The 22093-nt window shown below is 37.8% G+C and overlaps 1 long non-coding RNA gene across 1 annotated transcript; it reads right to left on the reverse strand.

The window, feature by feature from the left end:
* Positions 1–3262: 3262 nt before the first annotated feature.
* On the reverse strand, positions 3263–21820 carry LOC119154704. The gene is made up of 8 exons (XR_005106521.1): positions 21701–21820; positions 21536–21597; positions 16786–16939; positions 11753–11934; positions 9354–9442; positions 6712–6837; positions 5639–5773; positions 3263–5164 (listed from the first exon to the last, which is right to left on the reverse strand). It is a non-coding gene; the product is annotated as an uncharacterized LOC119154704 (long non-coding RNA).
* Positions 21821–22093: the final 273 nt, after the last annotated feature.

Consider the following 22093-nt stretch of genomic DNA (forward strand, 5'->3'; position numbering starts at 1 on the left):
TTCTAATACCAACCTAATCGCTTTTGGCACATAATAAAGAATGTAAAATACTGTAATAATGTGCTGTTTTCAGATGTGCCGATGTGCAGCTCAATTTTTGAATTTGCTGAAGCTGATGCAGTTGGCACAATTGTTTCTCAGGTGAAGGGTAGTTTGAAAAGAGAAACAAATAGCTTGCTAGTCTTATGACTAGGGTGATTTCTATCCTAGTTTAACTGACAGAATCAGAGATGGTATACCTTGGCTTAATATAATGACACAATCACAGTATCAAAAAATCAAAACATTTTGACCTCCTTTCTGATGAAGCTTCCCATCCTGACAGATAACGGACAAATAATCAAAACAGATGATATCCCAGCACCAGTCACCAGAGCAGTCCTAAAGAACATGACCGTGGAAGAGATCCTGCTCTTAGATACACAATTTAGCAAGACGCTTCAGCCAGTGTTTAGCTCTAAGCACAGCTTTATATTCATCCCTATGCAGCAAAGCCTTTGAGCATATCTCTGTGTTTAAATATGTTCCTGAATCAGAGCCATAGGCAACTATCAGCAAGCATCTGTTCTTCGATGCTGCCTCAACCCTGTCTAGCTCCCAGATTTTCTGTTTAACATAGGAAATTTAAGTCTATGCCAAGACTTGTTTTCTGGAGTTATTTGTTACCAGGCTGCAGATGGCTAATGCTGCAATTCGTAATTCATACAAGCAACATTCCACCCATTGCATTTCTTAAACTGTATGCTCTTTAGACCAGGAATAGTTACCTAGGCCAAGAGAGCTTTGATCCTGACTGGGGCTGGAGAAAACTACTATAGACTGAAAGTAAATAGTAATAGGGAAAAATAAATTTGTACTACTAGCATGCTATTATGATATGTGTGTTGACAACCTATTTGTCAAAAAATTGTAAGAACATGGGAACTTGACAAGTAGGGGTTTCAGTTACAGAAACAATGTCAACTAAATGAAATTGTTTATTTTGTATGTAATTGTAAAAAGGAGTCAAAGGTGATAAAGAGAAGTCTGAGAGGCAAATTTCTGAGATTGTAATGATGGATTAAAGATACAGAGTCAGATTGACAGATTACATAAATTGTTGTTGAAGTCAATGGAGCTATGACAATTTCCTCTGCTGAGAATTTGTCCCACATATATATTATAAGTTCCTGATTATAAGATCAAAAGAAGTAGAACTGTTAGGTTTAATTTTAAATTGAAGCAGCAAAATGTTATGATATCCTTAGTATGGATCAAGTAGCTGTCCTCCATACAGACCTTTTTATACCTTAAAAATTTTATGCATTATATGCAGATAAGTATTGCCAGAAGCACTTTCTATTACCAGATACTACTGTAACGAAAGATAGGGATAGAATTTGGAAGGAGACATTCATCATACTTCTTTCTTGAATTAGTTAATAAAAATTCTTTTAATGTAGCACTGAATACCAAGAGGGCTAAGCTTTTACATTAGCAGTATTGGTACTTTATATCAGGACCTGTTTAAGAAAAGGTATTATTTCTCTTCATAATTATTTCCTATTAATATTGCTAATATCATTGTACAGTATTTTAACAGAACTCTCCTTGATCAATTTTAAAAGTAGGAATGAAACTGCAGGCTAAAGTCGTTCTTTATAGCTAGCTCTCATTTGAAGTGGAAATGAGGGATTTTCTCTGACCTCATTCTCTTTGTTCTTGTGGTGGTGGATAGTCACTTCTGGGGAGCGCATGAAATACAGCCATTGCTTTTGGCCCGATACCACTATCTTTACATTGATAGTATTCATTTGCACAATTAATTACACTGAAGTGCTGGGATTTCTAACAGAAATAAGGTGACAATGAAAGGCTAGAAGAGTTAAACCCTGCTGAGCTTTCAAGTAGCAAGAAGTCTAAGTCCCTGAGCTTACTCAAGAAAGCCTTTCAAACACGCTTAAGCCCCATTAAAGTCAATTGCTAGCCATAGTCCCTTTCTTTCAGAAGCTGTAACATTCTGAAGTTTAAAACAAAAATCTTAACTGTAAGATTTAGGAAACCTATGAGCAGGAAATGCAGAGCTGAAGCAACCCCATACCTAAAGCAACGATTTGTCCTGTGTACATCATCCCTGACACTGGTGAGGTACATTAGGAAATTAGAGAAAAACAGGTAACTAGACTTTCAAAAGGCTCCCTGTAGGTCAGAAGGCCGAAGAAGCTCTGTAAGACATTTACTTTTAGATTTATTTTTTTTTTAAAGAACTTTATTTGACAGAAGATACAAATAGAAATAAGCATGCTGGTCTTTGCTTATAGCTAAAACTGTTGGAATATTTTGGGGTTATCCAACTCCAAGTCTTGAGAAACAAACCAGAGCAGTAACATTCACATTCCTGTACTTTCTTATTTATTATTCCTTCATTATTAATAATTTATTTGTGCAAAAGTTAGCTTTAGCCACATCTTGTAGCCTGCTTAATTATCCTATTTCTGTATCTCTATATTTTTTTAATAATGTAGCTGCCATTAACAAGACCAGTGATATGAGTGGTCAAGATTATACATGTTATCCTTTACTCTATATGATCGATGTAGTTCTGGAGATAAAACTGGAGTTGCTGTATTTACATTGACAAGAAACAAATTATTCAAGAAAATATCTTACTCAAATCAGTAGGGGTATTGACCAACTAATGACTTTTATTTCAGAATTGAACTTAAATTTTCTCTTGAGCTGCTCTTATATATATTGCTGGCACCAGAGGTATTTCCAGTTTTCCATGTAATCCTTACCTTCTAGCTTGTAGTGGTATAGCAGTGGCTGAATGTCAGTGTTAACCACCAAGTCCAAGTCAGTCAACTGTTCTCAATAGTCTAGCTAATTAAAATTTCTTTCTGTCTATCACATTGCTCATTATCTAATCCAAATGAGAACTGAGAGGAACATTTGTGATGATATATTATTTATTGATTTATCAATAACAAACAATGCAATTGCCATACATCAGTTATAACACATTTTTAGGCGGTTACCATATGTCAGCGAGTTTATCGATTTTTATCTTGTTCAACAAATGTTCATTATTAATTGTGACCATTGGTACAAAGTTAAAAGTGTCAATACAAAAGCCTATCATTTCTTGGTATTACAGAATTACACATGTCATCGTATTACTGGTAATTCCTCATTAATACATCAGCTTTTTACTTTCAGAGAGAAGGGAGAAAGCAGGCTGTTAGGAAAGTAACGTGTTAATGACTACATTTAAGTAGAAAAGGAAGTTTTAAACAGTTATTTATTTTACTTTTTCACAGGAAACAAAAACTACATTAAGATACTAATACTGAAAAAGCACACTCAAAATTGGGAAATACCATAAAGAAAGTTGTCTGTTTAATCTTAACTCAGGGTTCTTTTCTATAGGCATTATAATAAAGTCTTTAATTGTATTAGCCTAACCTGCATTTTTATGTTCAGGCAGTGAACAAGATGGTTGATGCCCTGAAAATAGTTGTGGATGTCAACTTAATCATATTATATTCAAGACCTTCATCTTACTTTTTCAGATATTGGAAGCTATAAAATTAATAACTGTGGGACTTGAGAGCACTAAAAGACTGAACTTGTTAAAATTATTGGGTAGAATTGCTATGCACAAAAATTGTTTATTTGACAAAAAATGTTTCTTGTAAGGTCGTTAACTTTATGGAAGATTTGGATAATAAATTCAGAGAGTACTTTTTCCTTCTGATGTAGTTGAAATCTTTTGTTCTCAGCCGCTCAGCAATTCATCATGCAAGTTTATAATTTCAGTTTTATACCAAGACTGAAACAGCAATCTGGTTTTCAATGGGCTTTATTCCTACAGTTAAGGCAATGTAATGCCAACTTAGAAATTGTATTTTATATCATTATCTGTCACAAGATTACCTTATGATTCAAAGCAAGTCACTTAAACCAGACTTTTGAGAGGAAAGATGTTCCTCATTTTCTGCGTGCTTATCTTGTCATAGCAAAGTTTTTATTTACAAAAATGCAGCAGAGTCACAGATTCAGCTGAGACTAAAAAAGTTGGCCTGTGAAAAAAATAAAGCAATAGCCTATGAAAATCTCTATGTTGATAATTCAAAATTGGGCAAAGGCAATCTTAAATCTGGCTTTTTCTGAAGTTTGAGTTTTCTAAATGCAGTTATACTTAACAAATCAGTTTTATTTAAAAACAAATAAAATAGAAAATGCAAATATCCTCATTCTGAACCACTGGAAAACAGCATCAAAAAACGGTTGGAACACCAGCAATCAAGGGACAATTACATTGAAATTACTACTCATGTCTGAATGTTTTATGGCTAATTCCTAGCAGAAAAATCAGTCTCCAGTGATTTGCCTGGGATTTAAAGGGAGTGCATATGATAACGTGCAGAACTTTCCACCCATTTTATGTACTAAGCTCTTCTTTTCTGCTGCGATAGTCCATCCAATACCAGTCACATCCCATATCAAAAGTGAAAATACCAGATCAAACTGTCTATCCTCCTGTTACATTTCCTGCCTCCAGGATTAAGTAAATACTTCATAATTCTGAGGGATGCAGAAACACCAAAGCTGAAAAAGCATATAAGATACTGCTACATTTAAGCCTAAAACCTGTATTTAGTCATCCAGTTAAGAGAACCACATAAGGGCATCTCTCTCTGAGCTTTGGCCATCTGGAAGTGATTAATTGTTCGCCTCTGTTATTCCTCTGACCCATTCTAGATACACATTTAAAATGGGATAAATTGTGCAGTAAAGGTTCCGCTCCCCCTTCACTGCCTGCAGAGGAAATCTAGATGACTAGCTTAGAATAGTTGCCTCAACTGTGAAGAGCAAAGTAACACGATGTGAACTTCAGCCAGCTCCCACTAGCACCTGTCTAGGAGTGGAGGGACAAAGGAGGACTATCTTCCTATACAGAATGAGTAACGTGATTTCATATATTGTTTTGGCATAGGAACTTGCTGACATTATTCAACAATCAGTTTGCATTTCTTCCTGTGAATGGTACTTTTAGGGCATTCAGGCATTTTATCTGAGTGCAAATCTTCAGTGTTCTTTTGTCTCTGGTCTTCTTCAGGATCTGGGATATTCTCAATTTTTCCCATTCTGCTATAGCCCTAGTAGTTTAGCCACTGTTATACTGCAATGAGACGGGAGGAGACAGAGGCCACGTCACTGATGATTTAACAGTGGTGAGGGAAGAGGAGTAACTTTCTTTAACCTGTCCCTTTAAAAAATAATAACAATCTGATCATCTTTAATACATTACACTTACTACATTTCCAACGATTTCACTGTGTGGATTTGCTCCTTCAACAAAGAAGTGAGCTGAAAGAATTACTTACAGCCTACTTACATCCTACCCGAAAGTACCATTTTTCAACAACCTTGTCAGCCAAGATTAAAAGGCAAAGAAAAAAAAGATGTCACTAATAAAATGATCGCTTTCTGACTTTGTTCTTACCTCTTGTCAATTACTTTGAGACCTTAGTACACCTCTTTTTTCCAGCAACAAGGAAGTAAAATGCTTATGGATAAGGTGTGATTTTATTATTTTTTAAAAAAAATTTTTGCAGCTTTAACAATTTACCCAGTAGCTGTAGGTGCTTCTCACCTGGAAGCACCATCCATGGTGCAGTTCATGTCCTGGTGTCCCACAAGTTCTAGCTCTGGTCTCTGAGCACTTCTGGTACTCCTTTTCTGCACAGGGAATGCAGAGTAAATGGTCAAGTGTCACCCGCTGAAAGTCCTGAAAAGAAGAAACAACCTGGCATGGACTCAACACCCACAGAATGGTAAACAACACATTTTCTTGAAGTAGCCTTGAATGTCCGTGGCTATATTTTGGCATGCTCTTTCAAAAGTGGCCTATGACATTTTAAACTCCTTCCTGTTAGCTGAGCCCTATGAAGTATTTTGGTTCATTTTTCTCCTCTCTCCAATACACAAGGGTTTATGAGAAAAAATAGAGATAAAACAGTAGTACTTTTCTATACAGTAACAGTAATCAGCCATTAAATGAGACTGTAGGTTTTCCTTCTCCTTTATGTCTAAAGATTTCTCATTGTAATTAACTGATAACAGCAATAATTAAACAAACTGTTCTACCAAACTAACACACCTGATGAATTGTGTCGATAGTTTTTTTTTTTCTTATTGCTCATGTGTCTGAGTGACCAGCACCAAGCAATTAATAGCGACAACCATAGGAATTATACTGCATGTAACATTAAAAAAAGGTTGGCAATCCGAGCCTGAATTTCCAGTGCTCTTTGATGCCCTCCATGGAAACAATTTATTCAAATAAGTAGCACACAAGCAGTAAACATGATCAGCAGGAACTCATCCTCCTGCTTTTATTAATATAAAATACTGTTCCTCTGTTTCATCTGTCTGTTGGTATTTGGTTTTGCTATCACAATCCTCTATTCAAAAGCTGTGTGATAAAGTGCCTGTTTCCTGTAAAATCAGGCTAGGAGGGCAAATAAACAGCTTTCAGTGGCTGTTTCACTGAAAATGACGGGATGAATTAAAGGTCTTTCATATTATATGCTTAATAGCATGGACACTGAAACTCAGCTAGAATATCTGATAGCTACAGAGATCTCCCTAAGGAAGAAGAAAAGAACAACATGAAAAGAACTTTTTTGTTGCAATATGCTTTTCTGTGATGGTTAAGCTATCCACCTTCAAGCTTTCTCACAAAGCACAAGCCTCTGGTTCCTTGTTTTGACTGAATCCTGCAGCTGATAACTTTCCATGGAGGGGCCTGAAGGTTTGTTGAATGTGAAGCAGTTGAGCTCTAAACTATTTCTGGAAGAAAAGGAGAAATCATAACGTGAGATGGCTGATCATCACAGTCATAAGTGAATATGACAGAGGAATTGCTTTAACATTACATATTTGAAAATAAATAGAAGTGTGAAGAATGAAAGCAAATCTCTTGCACTGATATAGTCAAGTCTTTTTCTTTCCTTATCAGCTTCACATGGAAGTGATTCACTTTTTTAGCTGGGTTAGGTTTCTGACGGTTTGGTGAGCTGTCTCAGAGGCTTAGCTGTGCAGTCCAGCCAGACTGAGGGAAGAAGACAGAATGGTAGAGTTGAAAACAGCAGAGGAAGAAAAAGAGAGTAAAGGAAGGGGACAATGGGATTTTCCCTTTTACTGGAAGTGCTGTTAGATCAGAGCAGCTTTCATGTCAGACTAGAATTAGTAAAGTTTATTACCTGAAAGGTGTGAAGACCTCACCTTAAAGGCAAACGGATGATAACTATATATTTCACTGATCCATTTGTCAGCCTCTCTCTTCAAAGACAACAGTTGTTTTATTAAGCTTTGTGTTTCAGTGTTAAAAAATCCTTTTTTGCTTTTGCCATAAGGTTTGCCAGAAGATGTTTGAGAAACATCTTAGCAGCAAATTCATGGAAGGCTTTTATTTTGCTCACACTGGTGGTGCTGAACTCTGGAATAAGGGCATCAGCCCCTGGAAATGTTTCTGCTTCTGCTCTACAAAGCTGCAGAGGCATGTCTGAAGGTCAGTAACACCATGTACTGACTAAAAACAGAGTCAGAGTTAGCACACGGGTAAATTGCTTGGTGGCCATCAGGGCAATGACAAGACCTGAGACTTGCATGAAACCTTCAGAATTGTGTCAGTGATAGGACAAACACTACGGATGGCCTTGCAGTTTAAGGAGAGGTATATCTGAGAAAGATCATGTAAGTGAGAAGTAAGTAAGAGGCCAAGAAATTTGAAGGAAATGCGTCAAGGGTTTTGAATAAAATTGCTGTAAATATTAGTTTGTGTGTATGATCTATGAACGGAAAAGGAAGGTGGTTGGGTTGGTTTTTGTTTTGGTGTTTTGTTTTTTTTTTTTTTTGAGGTCCAGTAATATCTTTCATGTGTAGTATTTCTTGACAAGGAGCTGCAAGTATATTTACATTTTGCCATTTACTGGAAAACACATAAGGTAGGACAGAGCAAGATCAGCATCCACTTTTTCTCCAGAGCAAATGCTTTCTCAGCAATACGAACCATCTCTTTTGTGCCCTCAGAGAGGCAAATTTAATCCAGTGTTCTGAGACTGCTTGTTTCCGAACGTTTTATTCAGAGTGGAAGCAAGTGATTATTAAGAAAACTGATTAATCAATTGGTACAAGTTTATGGGAAGACTCATTTGACTTGGCACTCTGGGGATGCTGTACTGTAGCTGTATTGCAGATTTCAGAGCTCAGAGAGCAATATACACACCAAAAAAGAGAATGAAGCAGTTTGTTTGCTTGTATCCACCATAAAATAACTTTATTAGGAATAATTAATAGCACTTCAAAAATAACAATCTTAAAATAACAGTTTCCAGTCATAGAAATAATTCATTTTCTACTAAGTGAGGAGTGTATGTGGCAAAAAGCCTGACACATTATTACATTCCTCCAGCATTGTGGTTCCCATCATTTCTTTGAAATCCATACCTTTCATGTACAGTTCATTAACACTGATCAAAGCACGTATCCTTCTAATAATGTCAATTCTTCCTTGTAATCTTTTGTAGATGCTTTACTTCATGTAGTATTTTGGAGGCTTTTTATCCTGAAGTCTCATTTTTAATGTTTGGCTATGGTCAGAGAAGTGACAGTCTATAAATGACACCTTGGTTTACTCTATTTATTCTCCCTCAATGATGTCCATAGCGAGTTTCTCACTTTACAAGTCAAAACAAGATTTTTATAACTGCCAATACTGTACTTTCAAACTGCTGCCTACAAAATCAGCTGTTTGCCTCACTGCAATGCCTGTGCTAAAACACATTTCTTCACGCCATATAACATTAACTTTAAAAAGTGATTTCTAAACTTGCAATCAAGATATTACATGTACAAATCTCAGTAATGACTGAAAAGCTGCACCTCTCACTGAGCAGCAAAGTGTACAGGGGTCTGATTTTTATATAGGCATATCTGCTTTGCACATTGGAAAGACTGAAACTTGGCTGTTTAGCCGCTGCATCTGGCTCTGATTCATTTTGATTCCCCATTAAGGTGTTAGCTAGGTATAGCCACATCTTTTATTGTGGGATTTCAGTGGGGTTTGACAATATGATGAATATCCTGAACCAACATTTGTAGTAATGGAAAGTAAGAAAAATACTTGAACTGGGTAAGATGAGGTCAAAAGTGACAGTATTATTAGCAGACAACACTCTGGAGGTTAAATGGTTGATGATAAAGAAAAATATATTAGGAAAAAAATAAAGATGACTGAAAAACATAGAGTCAGATGGGTATTCCTGCTCTGCCAAAAATTTTTTTACTAAGACTAGTTTTGTTACCTTCTCTGGTAGGGATCGGTCTTGATCTCCTTGTTCCACAAATTTTCTGTTGATTTCAGTGGCACTGGTGGTACATATAGCGCTTAACTCTGCATTAGAAAAGATAAGCATAGGTTTATTTCCTTTTCACTCTATTATTTAAAAGTATTTAAAGTTTAATCATTAAGAAAGAGAAAAAAAAAACAAAAACAACCTTTGCAGGCAGAGACTGAAAGAGAAAACAAATCTTGTGAGTGCAAAAGTCAGTAATTATTTACTAGAGGTCGAAGGACAATGCATTCATTTTGAAATGGCAACATTTTTTGATATAGGTAACTGTAAGTAATAAGTGCTTTCTGAAGAATCTATATTTATTTTTTCAGGATGGCTTATTTTGTCATGCTTTACATACATTAGCATGAGCCTTAGTAGGGAATCAACAGTTTTATGTCTACTAATAAACTTCCTGGTTCCAGATTATTATTCTGTTGTTAAACTATACACCATATCATTGAAAGGCATTACAGAGGTTTCTCTGCTACTTCTCTTTACTGTTGTTGTAAATAATGGTGTTTAGGGTGAAGCTTAAACCCTCTGTTTTGCCAGTGATAAAAAAGATTTCTTGAAAGGTTGTTTAACATTAATATTTCCATCTACGTCACCTTTAAAATTGTGTGCCTGTGAAAAAGTATGGTAAAAAGAGAGTTATTTTAGTATGCAGAGAGGTATGTTAACTTATGGAAGAGCTTGTAATATTTAAAATGTAGAATGCGCAAAATGTATATGTATTATATATACCTATTTATATGACTAAAGAATTACATCTTATGAGCCTGTGGATATGAAGAAATATAAAGACAAATACAATAGCAAGGTGTGCTCAATATCACTGGTTATGTAAGAACTGAAAATATTTCAGTGATATTCCCATTTTACCATACCCATAACCTTCTAAATGTTTATCATAAAGATTTTCCATGCATGTTTTCTGCCTGAAGAGATGTGCTATTAATTATTACTGCCATTTTTTGGGGGAAAAAAATAAATAAATTGGTCTTCTGTGAGGCTAAGTGTGATAAAAGATAGCTTCTGCCCTTTGAAAGAAAATTTAAATCTCATTTTCAAATGAGGTTTCAAAAAAATGGCTGAAATTTGGGACTCTGTAACTGGGCTGAACATAAAGTTGTTTGTAGGAGTTAGTGATGGGAAACAGCAGGTCAACCAGATCGGTATAATGACTCCAGAAACATATATAGGTTTGGCTAGCATATTTTTAGGTTTTTGGAGACTGACCAAGCAGTATTCAACCAGTCATCATCCCCATACTGCGAGACTCCCACCCCGGTTCCCTTTTGAGAAGGGGGTCTTGAATCCTTCATACAGACAGATGATGCCTCATGCAAGGAATGTACTACTCTCTCTCTTGTGCCATTACTCTTAAATTCAAGGGGATGGAGACACAGAATAGCCCAGACTTTAAAATTAGAGCTGTCATGGTATCTACATATCTGGGCACCTCCAGAAACTGGTGTAGTTTTCCTATAGCTGTGTCACGACTTCTAGTTTGTTGACAGACTAATCTGTCCTAACGAACAGTGGTGACACTTCAGAGCACTGGATGACTTGCTTTTTTCCATCAGTGACTCCCTGCACGATCAAGTAAGAGCACTACCTTGCTTTGCTGGAAGCCCATTTTAGGTTTCCTGCACTGGAAGAAGGTCCACACATACTGATCTTCCAGCAAAAAAGGAAAAGTGAAAACCAGCCTAATAGCTCTCCGGGACTGAGGGGCCTGCACTACAGTCTGAAAAAAGAAAATACCACAAGCTGATTTTTTAAAACTGTGTTTCTGTTTTCTCTGGTTTTGATGTACTGACACATATAGTTCTTGACAGCGCATTAATCCAATATGCAGCAGGATGCTTTCCATTTTAAGGTGGGTTTTTTCCTTCAGAATCTGGTATGCACCTTGGCCTCCTATGTCCGGCATGGGAGAAATCCACACCAGCAGATGTTTTTTGCAGGTGAGGCAGTAAATTCCCAATGTCAGAATCAGTAAACTGCAAACTCAAGTCAAAGAAAGGCAGAATGCTCACTGGATAGGGCAGGTGGCTGTAGGTACAACCTGCCCCTGATCTGCAGGGTGTGTTTTTGAAATCACAGCACCTCTTCATAACCTGGGTTCTACTTGTTTTTCATTTTTTAGGTCAGTTGCCACACGTGAGGAGTGTGTGTGTCAGAAGAACATCCCTTGAAAAGCACTGTGTGGAGTCCTAGAAGCTTTTTAACATGAGAAGGCAGGAGAGTCCAGGCTTCTTAATATTTTTATAAGTCTGTATTCGTTTCAGTAAAGCCAATGTTATTCTCTGTCACACAACTGCTATATCCAAACAAGTATTTAGAAGATAAAAGGAACTCACGCTTTAGAAGATAATCAGTCTCTTGGAGATCCTGACAGTGCATGTAATGTAAAAATACTGTTTTCACTGAGAACTTAGAAGAGACCCCAGGATGCAGTAGATAATTCTGCCTTCCAGATTTCCCTACAGCAGAAGCCTGTCCCTCTTGATGTATGACACAGACTAGGAGCTTTCAGTAGTTCCTACTCGACATGGAAATAACAGATGTGAGTTTTAACCTCGAGATAATAAAACCAAGAGAGAAATGCAGCTGCATGCAGAACCCTATTCACAAATCCTGCCCTGAAAACAGAGATGTAAATAAGAGTGCTGGCCCTATCAGCAGTGCCTTTGACCGGCAGGCCACATCATCAGGCAGAAGAAAAGAAACTCTACTCCTAAGCATCTCCTGAGCTTTTCTATTGTTATGGCGTATGTCCTTGCAGAGACCCAGGAGGCCCAGTCATAGTGCTGAAGCCCAGCGTACTTCAGTGCAAAGTGCATCAGGCATACCCACGTACCCTTCTCCTGCTGTTTGTAGGAACACTTGGGAAAAGAAGCAGACATGCATTTCATTACTAGTCCAGCTGGCTTGTAGAGAAATAAATACAATTTGATACCCCATTGTAATAATATTCAGAAATGTACAGAGGAATGCCGAAAAGTAAAATAAGAGTATTGGGATTTATTTTCAGCCTTTCTGTTCAATATATTGTGTGCCATCACACATTATCTTTTATTATACACACAAGTCTCTTTAGAACACTGTTCCTATATTTCTTGCAAACAAATATGGGAGACAGCTCCTTCTAGGTTATTATTTTATTGATGTAGTGCCATAAGTGCACGCAGCAAATGTCCATAAAGTGTTGTTTCAATAGATCTTTTATACTGTGAGCTTTTTCTCGGGTGGTTTCCTCACTTCATGCCTACATAATCATATTTTCTCTGATCACAAGCCTTTGATAATCAAGGCACTAAGTACTGTGTGTTTAAGGTGTCTTTTGTTCTTAAAATGCCTTGAGGAAAAATAAGTATTCATTCCTCTACTGCATTGCTGTTTATTGGGGTCTGACCCACTGAGTTCAATCAGTCTGTCTACAGTCTTTATAAGAAATCCAAGGAGGACCCCTTAGGAGAAGAGAAAAGTTGCTTTTGGCAGAATCCTTTGTGCTTTTCAATATTTTATGAAGCAAAATAAATAGACTCATGAGGAGGACAACGTACACTGGCATTCCACATATTACAGTCCGGTCAGAGAAAATATAAGCTACTTGTTGAGTCATTATACAATGTGGTTTCATAACCGTGATGATCTAAATACTTGACCCATCAGGCAATAAAAGTGGTCTCTTGCAGCAACAGGACTGTTTAAGCAGCATCATGACGTAAGTGAAAGCAACTGCAGTTTCCAGAGCTACCGAGTATGGCTCAACAACCTAAAGCCTTCAGGCTGTGGAGGAAGACCAGAAGGTAGGTCAAAGAACATCTGTCAATAATTTAAATAAGAGAGCAGCACAAAAGAAAGCACAAAACAATTCAAACTACGTGAGAAGGAATGATTTGTTATATAGAATTCATATTAATAACAGGCCATTAGAAAATTAATTAATAAGATTTCATAACAAAAATAAGAATAAAGTTATTAAACGTGCTAATTAATTGACCAGAAGGATGTTTTGCGGTGAGTGGATTTGTAGCGTATGAGGCTGATTCTTTGTTTCCTCCGGAAACAAAGTTTACATTCTATCATGCTAATACATTTTTATTCATGTGCATGTCAGTTTGTTTGTTGTCTGAGAATTTGATATAAGGTTAAAGTTCCAAAGATAATTAAGCTTCTACAAAACTCAGCAAAATAGCCAGCCTGCAAAAGAGAAGTTTGATAAAGTCCCAAACTCAGGTTACAGCTTTCACTTACACCTTACTAAACACACAAAATCCATACAGGGCAGAGCACATATAAGTGTTCCGAATACAGAAAAATTTCACCTGGAGATCACCAGGCTTGAGACACCAAAGTCAGTCAAGAAAAAGGCACAAATGCATAGTCCTTCCTCACAGAAATACATTTAGTCTACGCCCCTTTTGGCCTTTGCCTGTGTAATCTAGCGTTAAAAACAAGTTTCAGCATCTTAGCAGGATGAACCATAGGTAACGGTAGAAGTTATATTTCCAAAGCACCATTTTCTGTAAGTAACAACATGCAGAAAATACTTTTTGCAACTTTGCCTGTCCATCATCTCTCTTTGTAGAGTTCCCTGTACCACAGGTGGTCTCTCTACCTGTAGTTCTGTGCTGGGTGTGGTTCCCCTTATGCCCTGTCCTCAAATGTTTTGACCTGTGTTTTAGCTTTTATACTTTTCTGCTGATCATTCAAGTTACAAGATCTTCCTTTCCTAGAGGAACATCTAGCAGTCTCCGTTATACTAACAACTTGCAGGCTTTCTTCACAGTTCACTTGGAAAAGAGCAAAAACCAAATTAAGATCTAGACTTTCTAATGATGGGATCTTTGAAGACACTCAACATCTATTAAAATTAGTGTAATCGCAGCAGCTACAGAAAGATCCATCTATAACTGTTGCTGTACTTTTCATGCCTGATTAATCTCTTCCAAAGAAATTCTTTGTGTCAGCATTTTGTATTAAAATCTTTATGAGACAGATAGACTAGAGGCAGCATAGCTCAAAGAGTGAGCTGGGCATGGATAAACTCACTCAACACTTTATTGAAACATTAGATGGTATCCATGATGCTCTGTCTAAATAGATGGTGCTGTATGGGTTTAACAGAAAACTGAATTACACTTCAGCTGTAGTGAGAAACTGGAATTCACATGCTGCTGTTCTCAGAAGAATACCTCATTTTGTTTTGCTTCAAACCACTGCTTTGACCGTTGGTCAAGCTTGGTGCAGCACATGTTGAAGACAGCTACTGTGTTCCTGTATTTCACATCTAAGTAAGAAACAATTCATATACAATTACAGCATAAATTCACAGCCCCTTCAACTTAAAAATTCTGTTTAAGCTGAAGAGGAATGACAGCATTGGTCCTGAGATAAAAAATTGCATGCCCTGTTTTCACCAGATTGTGTTTTCTGACTATCAAAGGGGAAGACATTAGATGACAGTACCACACAACGGGCAAAAGTATTAACAAATGGCAGTAAAGCATGTCTCCCAAGCACACAATACGCCTTCATTTTATTTCTTTGAACTCAGGTGTTCTTCATACCTGTGCCTTTCAGATGGGGAAGGAGTGACTGGGAAAAGGCATGGGTTAGGCACGGGATTTAGAGAAACTAATGCTGCAGCCAGCAGGCTGATAGTGACTGAGACACAGCCCACCCAGATTCCACCGCACAGGTACCACACCACCACACTCCTTTCAAATTCAGCCCTGCATATCCTGTTCTGGAACTGAAAGCCAAGGATCTGCTTTCTGTACTCCTTTTCCTCTCTTGGCGTTTTCTCCAGACTTGACCGAAAAACCGACTGAGATTTACCTGACACAGAGGGAGACTGAGGTGCAGTGACTCTGGTCTAGTATTTGTGGTGCCTGTTAGCCCCAAGCTTTCATTCTACGGGTAACACAACAGGGCCTTTAATTAAGCTTTCCAGAAAAGGGATCCCTATTCTTTTGTCCTTACCTGCCTGAAGAATCTACCCTCACTGCGATACCTCTGTGGATCTCTGGAAGCTGTAAAAGGTATTTGGTAAATACATTAAAAAAACCTCCCTGACAAGTTTGTACGCTGCATTGTCATCAGGTCACAGCAGCAAATACTTGCTCTGAGCTTTTGCTGGGTGGTACTGCCATTCAACTGCCTCCTTCTGCTGAGCTTTGGTGTGGAGTGAACAGCAAAAGGATACAGGTGAATTACATGGATATTCAAAGAAAACATGGGAATCCCTGGCTAGGCACAGGCTGAGGTGAACAGAGTAGTTTTTGCCTATTCCCTTTATGCTCCGGCTGTAAATAGTCCATGGTCCCTGAAGAATAATCTCTCCAATATCTCTCAATTGCTGAAAATGGCTGTTGTGAATTCTCTGAGAAGCCCCAATTTCATACTGTATTTGTTGCTTTTCCCACAACTCTTTTCCTTAATGTCTAATAACTAAATAATGTCATCAGGTATATGGACATAGCTCCCACTGGCTTTGAAAGCAAATAAAGAAGGGAAATTTACTTCATCTATGTAAATGAGGCCTTATCATGCTATGCAATACTGCAGACACTAAGGAAGTTATGCTAGCAAAACTCTTTATAGAAGGCAATTCTGCGTAATGCAAGAAAGAAAAATGACAGAAATTTTGAGAAAGGGAATAGGAGTGCACATTTACCCCTTTAAAAGGTTGCAGCCATAAAACCAGTGCTTAATTCCAGAGCTAGATACTAAGAGCAGTAAGCTGAATATTAAAGTTTATTTGACAGTAAACTGATGAACTTTAGGAGTGCAGTGAACTGTGTGCCTTGTATACACATATTAAGCAAAAAACCTTTTGGTAAACTAATATTCAAGGTATGATACAGAGACACAAAAGCAAGAAAATACCCAGGAGAGGCCAGAATTAATGATTTTGGGGTACTAAAACCCAGGTTTTATGATATTATGTATTGTTTCTCAGGCTTATGCAGAACCAACAGTGTCAGCTAAGGACTTGGGAAAATAGCTTGACTGGTGAAAGAGACCTCCCATTAAAGACATTATAAGTACAAAGACATTTATTATAAATATGGTATTTTTAATAACTTCACTCTTTCTAAGCTTGAAAAAGTAGCATCCCCACAATGAGGTTTTGATTTCAGACCATCAGTTGCCTGAGCAGCTTGTAACAATGATGTTTACCATAACTATTGTGCTTGCCAGAGAATGAAAGTCTCCACTTGCTTTTAATTTACCAAAAGACAAAATAGATGATGACATTTATTGTGTGTTTTCTTTTCTGTCTCCCCCAACCCCCTCCAACCCACCCTACTGCCCCCAATAAAAGGTTTGGTTCCTAGATACTTAAATATATTGTTTCGCACACTCTTCTATAGACACCCACCTGTGATCTCTGCCAGAGAACGGCTACCAGAGCAGATGGCTCTTCAGTTTATCCTAATTTGGCCTTTCATATGTTCTTTTGAGTGTGTAAGTGTTGAATGAAGGTGCTGATGCCATTCACATGCCCAGTCCTCATTGTGGATTAAGAATTGCTGCTAGAAAGAAGTGGACATAGTTACTACTTAGCTGTCTTAAGCAATGTCATATCTTGCTCTACCATCTTTCTTCCACAGTGATGCTCTATCTCAATTAGACAAACAAGAACGTTTTCCTCTGATGGACAGGAAACCTGCCATTTTCTCTTTAAAATGCTAAAAGACATTTATTCTATAGAGACACTTCTGTGTACAAATGCACTTAACTGGTAGTTGTAATAGAATAATTTACACATGTTCAGAAGTAGTGGTGCATGTGGGTAAGCATTCGTCTCAAAGGTCATGTCAACTGATACACAAATATCTTCAGTGGTAATGACTTGTCTGAAAGCATTTACAATCAATTGCTTCTTCTTGATACTTGTTGCACTTGCCTGAAAAGTTTCTAGATTATTTGTCTGTCAATCGAGCATTCAGAGGGGATTTTAATGTGGTATCAACATTACTGACATCTCAGACAGTAATTTAAGCACCAGTAAACTTAGGAATAGTCATCAACTAGTAAATATATAATTATACAGTGGTAAGAAGCACTTTGAAGGAATCTTTAGATGACTTCCTTATTATTCTTTACAGGCACAGAAAATTAAAAAGTAACAGGAATACTATAACTTGATTCTCCATTTCAAGTTTAGAAGAATCAGTCCTGACGTTACTTCTAGGGTTGCCAAAAAACCCCATAAAGTTATCTTTATTTCTGATAACTTTTTAACGAAACATTACTTTTGGAGGGCGTGGATAAGACATCTTTCTATGTAGAATTTTCAGTGTTGAGAATTTCTATTCATATTGGGAAAAATCAGCATGTTTCCTAACTATAAAGCATGCATCAGTAGTTACGCCCCAATCTCCTTCACAGACGGTGACAATATTTCTAGTAATGTACTGTTAGGAGATCCCAAAACATGCTGCAGCCCAAGGAAAAATAAATACAGAGAAAAATAGCTTTGCTGGCAAATCAGTCTCTGGAGAAAATGGCAGAAGGACACACCTAAACTACAGATCCCAAAGGAAACTGTTGTAGCAATTCCACATATAAAGATAGCCTATCAATGCCGAATAAAAATTTTTCAACTGCTATAATTTACTTTCACAGAAAAGCTGTCTCTCATGCGAGTAAATCATCTTTTATAATAAAGTCTAGATGTCATCCAGATAATGGGTTCCAAGAAAAGAAGTGATTGTTTTTCAGTGCAGGCATTCCCAGGTTTTATTGGGTCCTGACATTTCTCAAGTATGCTCTAACTCCAAACTTCATTCTGTGTACCATATCCCCATTAAAACTTTGACAGTCATGATTTTCCTTCACACTTTTAGTTCCTTTGGTCTAAATAATCATAGGTCCTCATAAACTGAGATGACAGAATCGTAAAACCAGCTCTAATTAATAATTTTCTTTTATAGTTCAGAAGTCCAAACAGAAGTCTATCATCTTATGCAAATTATATCTTGTATGGAAAAAACTCGGTATTAAGAGACCCCACTATTATATTAAGACAGTCACAAATTAATAGCATTTTCTACCAGATAATAGCACAAAAGTTCCAGTATAACACTGAAAATTCTATATAAACAAGTACTTATCTTTTCATATCATACTCGCTTTAGCAGTCATCCACTCATCCACTACTAAATGCAAAACTATTAACAAAATGAAAACTAAATTTATTAAAATATTGTTTAATTTAAAGTAGCTCCACATCCAAGCTGTACAAAGGAAAATCTCTTTTATCCCTTGCTTTGATGAGTCTGGCCTGTGATCTTGTGAGCTTCTAAAGATGATCAAATTGAGCAAAGAACCCCACGAATCCTAACACAGTACTCTGAGTGATGTCCTTAATGAACACAGCATGAGGTATTTAGGCCATCTTAAGGACAACTGCTTCCATCTAGCTCCTCATATCTTCAAACAGCTATTTAGTCAAGGTACACTGTCAGTCAGATAGCGAAGCACTTATCTAGTAACATCCCCTTCTATGAAGCAAATTAAATTTGCATATCTTGCCATGTATGAAAGTATTTCTGTCACTAGAAAGGTTTTGGTTTGTTTTGGTGTATTTGTTTTTAAATTATTTGATTTTACTATTTCTTCTTCATTTATTATTATTATTATTATTATTATTACAGTTTTATGGAGGAGAACTGAAGGGAAAGAAAGAAGCGAAGCAAAAATTACATGCCATGTGAAAACAATATTTATAGTTCTTCTGTCCCTATTTCTATTGCCAGCTGTAAAATTATTAGTTGCACCTAAGCATTAACTTTTAATGGAATAAAATGGATATCCGGTGTAACACACACAAGCTGAGCAGCCTGAGGCAATGTGTGCACTTGCTAGGAATTGTTCTCAACCTTGCACAGAACTTGCACCTTGCTGCCTTTGTGAACAAGACCTGCAGAGGCTGGAGTATGGTGAAAAAGCTAACTACTGTCTTTGCGCTGATCAGATTTTGCTCCAGCTGCCACCTGCACAGACGACACAGCTGAACTTACGCAGAGCAGCACTGCTCGAGGAGCCGTCTCCTCGCTTGGCTCTTTCTGCAGCAGAGGTCATCCAAAGCCCTGTGTGCTGCTCACCTAAACTCTTGGCCTGGCCGTGTGAGCTTGCAGCTGGGGCAGGGGCTTGGCAGGGGACACAGGCTGTGGTTTAGGTCTCATTACCGGGGACTCTGAGAGGGCTTTGATGGTTGTTTGATCCAGCAACTTCTCCTATTTAATTATTTCTTTCCCAGGACGATGCTGCTGGCTGGCAGGCAGGCAAAACGGGCCACCTCGTTGGGTTACGGCAGGGCACAGGGGCAGCTCTCTTTCACTTGGAGCTGGTGGGACTGTTTTCTAGCATAGGGCGATTCTTAGGATCTCTCGGTTCAGGCAAGTGAATGTAACTTTCAGGCAACCTACCCCTGCTGTTGAATTATGCTGCTGAATGCCTGTGTCTTCCTTGACATCTGCTATGGGTCCACAGGGACCTTGGCAGGAGGACTCAGAAGGCAGCTTCCAGTGGAATGCGTGTTCAGTCCTGCATGTTAACTTTAACTAAAAAAAGCCCTTGGTGAGGTCAGGGAGAGCTTGGTGGGAACTGCAGTGACTGCGGGTATCATTAGCTACTAGGACAACCCGTAGGATTCTGCATTAAAGAAATCTTCCACGACTTTTTCTTTAAGGAGTCCTCACAGGCTTGTTAGCTCAAGGAGCACCCTTTGGCTGCAGGACCAACTCAGCTTCAGCATATAGAGTTACACTCAGATTTTGAGGAGATATAACATGTTTAAAATATCTCTCTCCTGTAATTTGTGCTGTCCATAGGCATATAACTACAAATCGCTTCAGTGGTAGTTTCATGCTACCGCCAGAGGTGAAGCACCAGCATCTTCCACCATCTACCTCTAATGTCACCAGTGTTAAGGCAATGGGAATACGGCTGGATCCTCTGGATGTACCACAGTACTACAGTTCTGTGCATCTGTCTCTGAAGTACCCTGCAGAAGACAGCGACAGCTCTTCTACTTTCATAAAGCCAAACCCTGCAGTTTCACATCTCAGTATCATCTCAACAGTACAGAGCATGACCCAGACATGGGGCTCCCTGCTGGGAAACTGTACTAGTCTGAACTGCGATGGCCTCTTGTGTACCTCTCCAGCGCACTCCGTCTGTGCGCATATTTTGCCTTCCAAGTAACCGGTTCCACTGCCCCTCCATTCAAAACTTGACTCATTTGGACTAGCACAGCTTCTGAACCTTGGACTGATACGGCTAGTTCAATCAAACAGGTATTCCCCCTCAAGAAAACAGAAAAGTGATGATGTGATCATATGATTATGCAGATGACACTTCCCAATCCTTACTGTCTTGATTTTACAGTGAGATTATCATTTTGACATGAATTTTGGTTTCCAGTAAAATGCAATAATAATACTTCAGAGGTACCAGAGAATCATAAAAATCAGGGACATGTTCTATTACATGAAATTCCCTCTGAAGTTACCTCAAGAGTTTTGTCTGTTCAGGTTTTACATAACACTACCGTTTTAGCAGAGTACTACAACCAGTTGAAGGTCACTGTCATATTAGAGGAAGTTTTGTGCTGACATGGAGCTTTACACATACAATGAATTTCCTTTCTTGTGAAACTACCGTGGCACATTATGGGTAATCAATACTGAATTTAACATGTTCAGTAAAATATCCTGTATATCTCTTTCTTTGTGATGTCTTCTTTCTTTTTCATAATGCCACCTTTTGGTTTCTTTTTCACTGGAGAGAAAAATATTCAACCTTTCTTTCAGCTCCAGAGTTTTCCATTTATCCAGAACAGATCTATGCAAATACCCTTGCAGAATCTATGCAAAAATGATATTGACATTTACCGTGTGAGGCCTGCTCATTAAGCTATGAAAGAAGTGCAACAGGTGATATATTCTCTGGCATATAATTTTCTGCTGAAACACACTTGTACCTTCGGATAGGTCAAGCTATTAACAGTCACTGCTACTCAAACTGTGAAGTAGTAAGATTGGAAAGACAACGAGTAAGGATAGTAACCTACAAGATGCTGTTGGTAGAAGGAGTTTGTAGGGACCTAGTCATTGCATTACCTTGTCTGCCAGATTTGGTTCATCTTCTGGCAAGCTGAACAATTAAAACATACAGACTTTTCCTGTGAAGAGAAATGTAAATATACAATTACAATGGAAGGCATGTTATTTCTTTAAAAGTGTTGCTAGCCATCAATAAATAATGAAATGTGACATTGTACATACCTTCTCAAATAATTTCCTGATTATCGTAAGGGCACTCTACTGGATGAACCTTGGCAAGCTTCTAAGTTATGTATCGGGCACTGTCATACAAATTAGCCTTTGCATGCTTCTTGCTTTTGGGGGGCTGGAGAGATCACAGAAAACTTTGTTAGATTTAAGATGGTATATTATACTGCAGTTCACTCTAGGAGTACTTCTAACAGAGACAGTTCTAAGTAGCTGTAAAGATATATTTCAGCGCAGGATATAATGCTTATTAGCAAGAATTTCAAATGCCACTGTCAGCTGTTGCTACTAAATTTCCCGTTAGAAGGAAGAGATCATAAAAAGCCCTCTGGTGCTTTTCACTTTAGTGGAATTCAAAAGTCTAATGCTTATCTAGGCATTTCATCT

The sequence above is a fragment of the Falco rusticolus genome, chromosome 1 (genome assembly GCF_015220075.1).
Source record: "Falco rusticolus isolate bFalRus1 chromosome 1, bFalRus1.pri, whole genome shotgun sequence".
Classification (NCBI taxonomy): domain Eukaryota; kingdom Metazoa; phylum Chordata; class Aves; order Falconiformes; family Falconidae; genus Falco; species Falco rusticolus.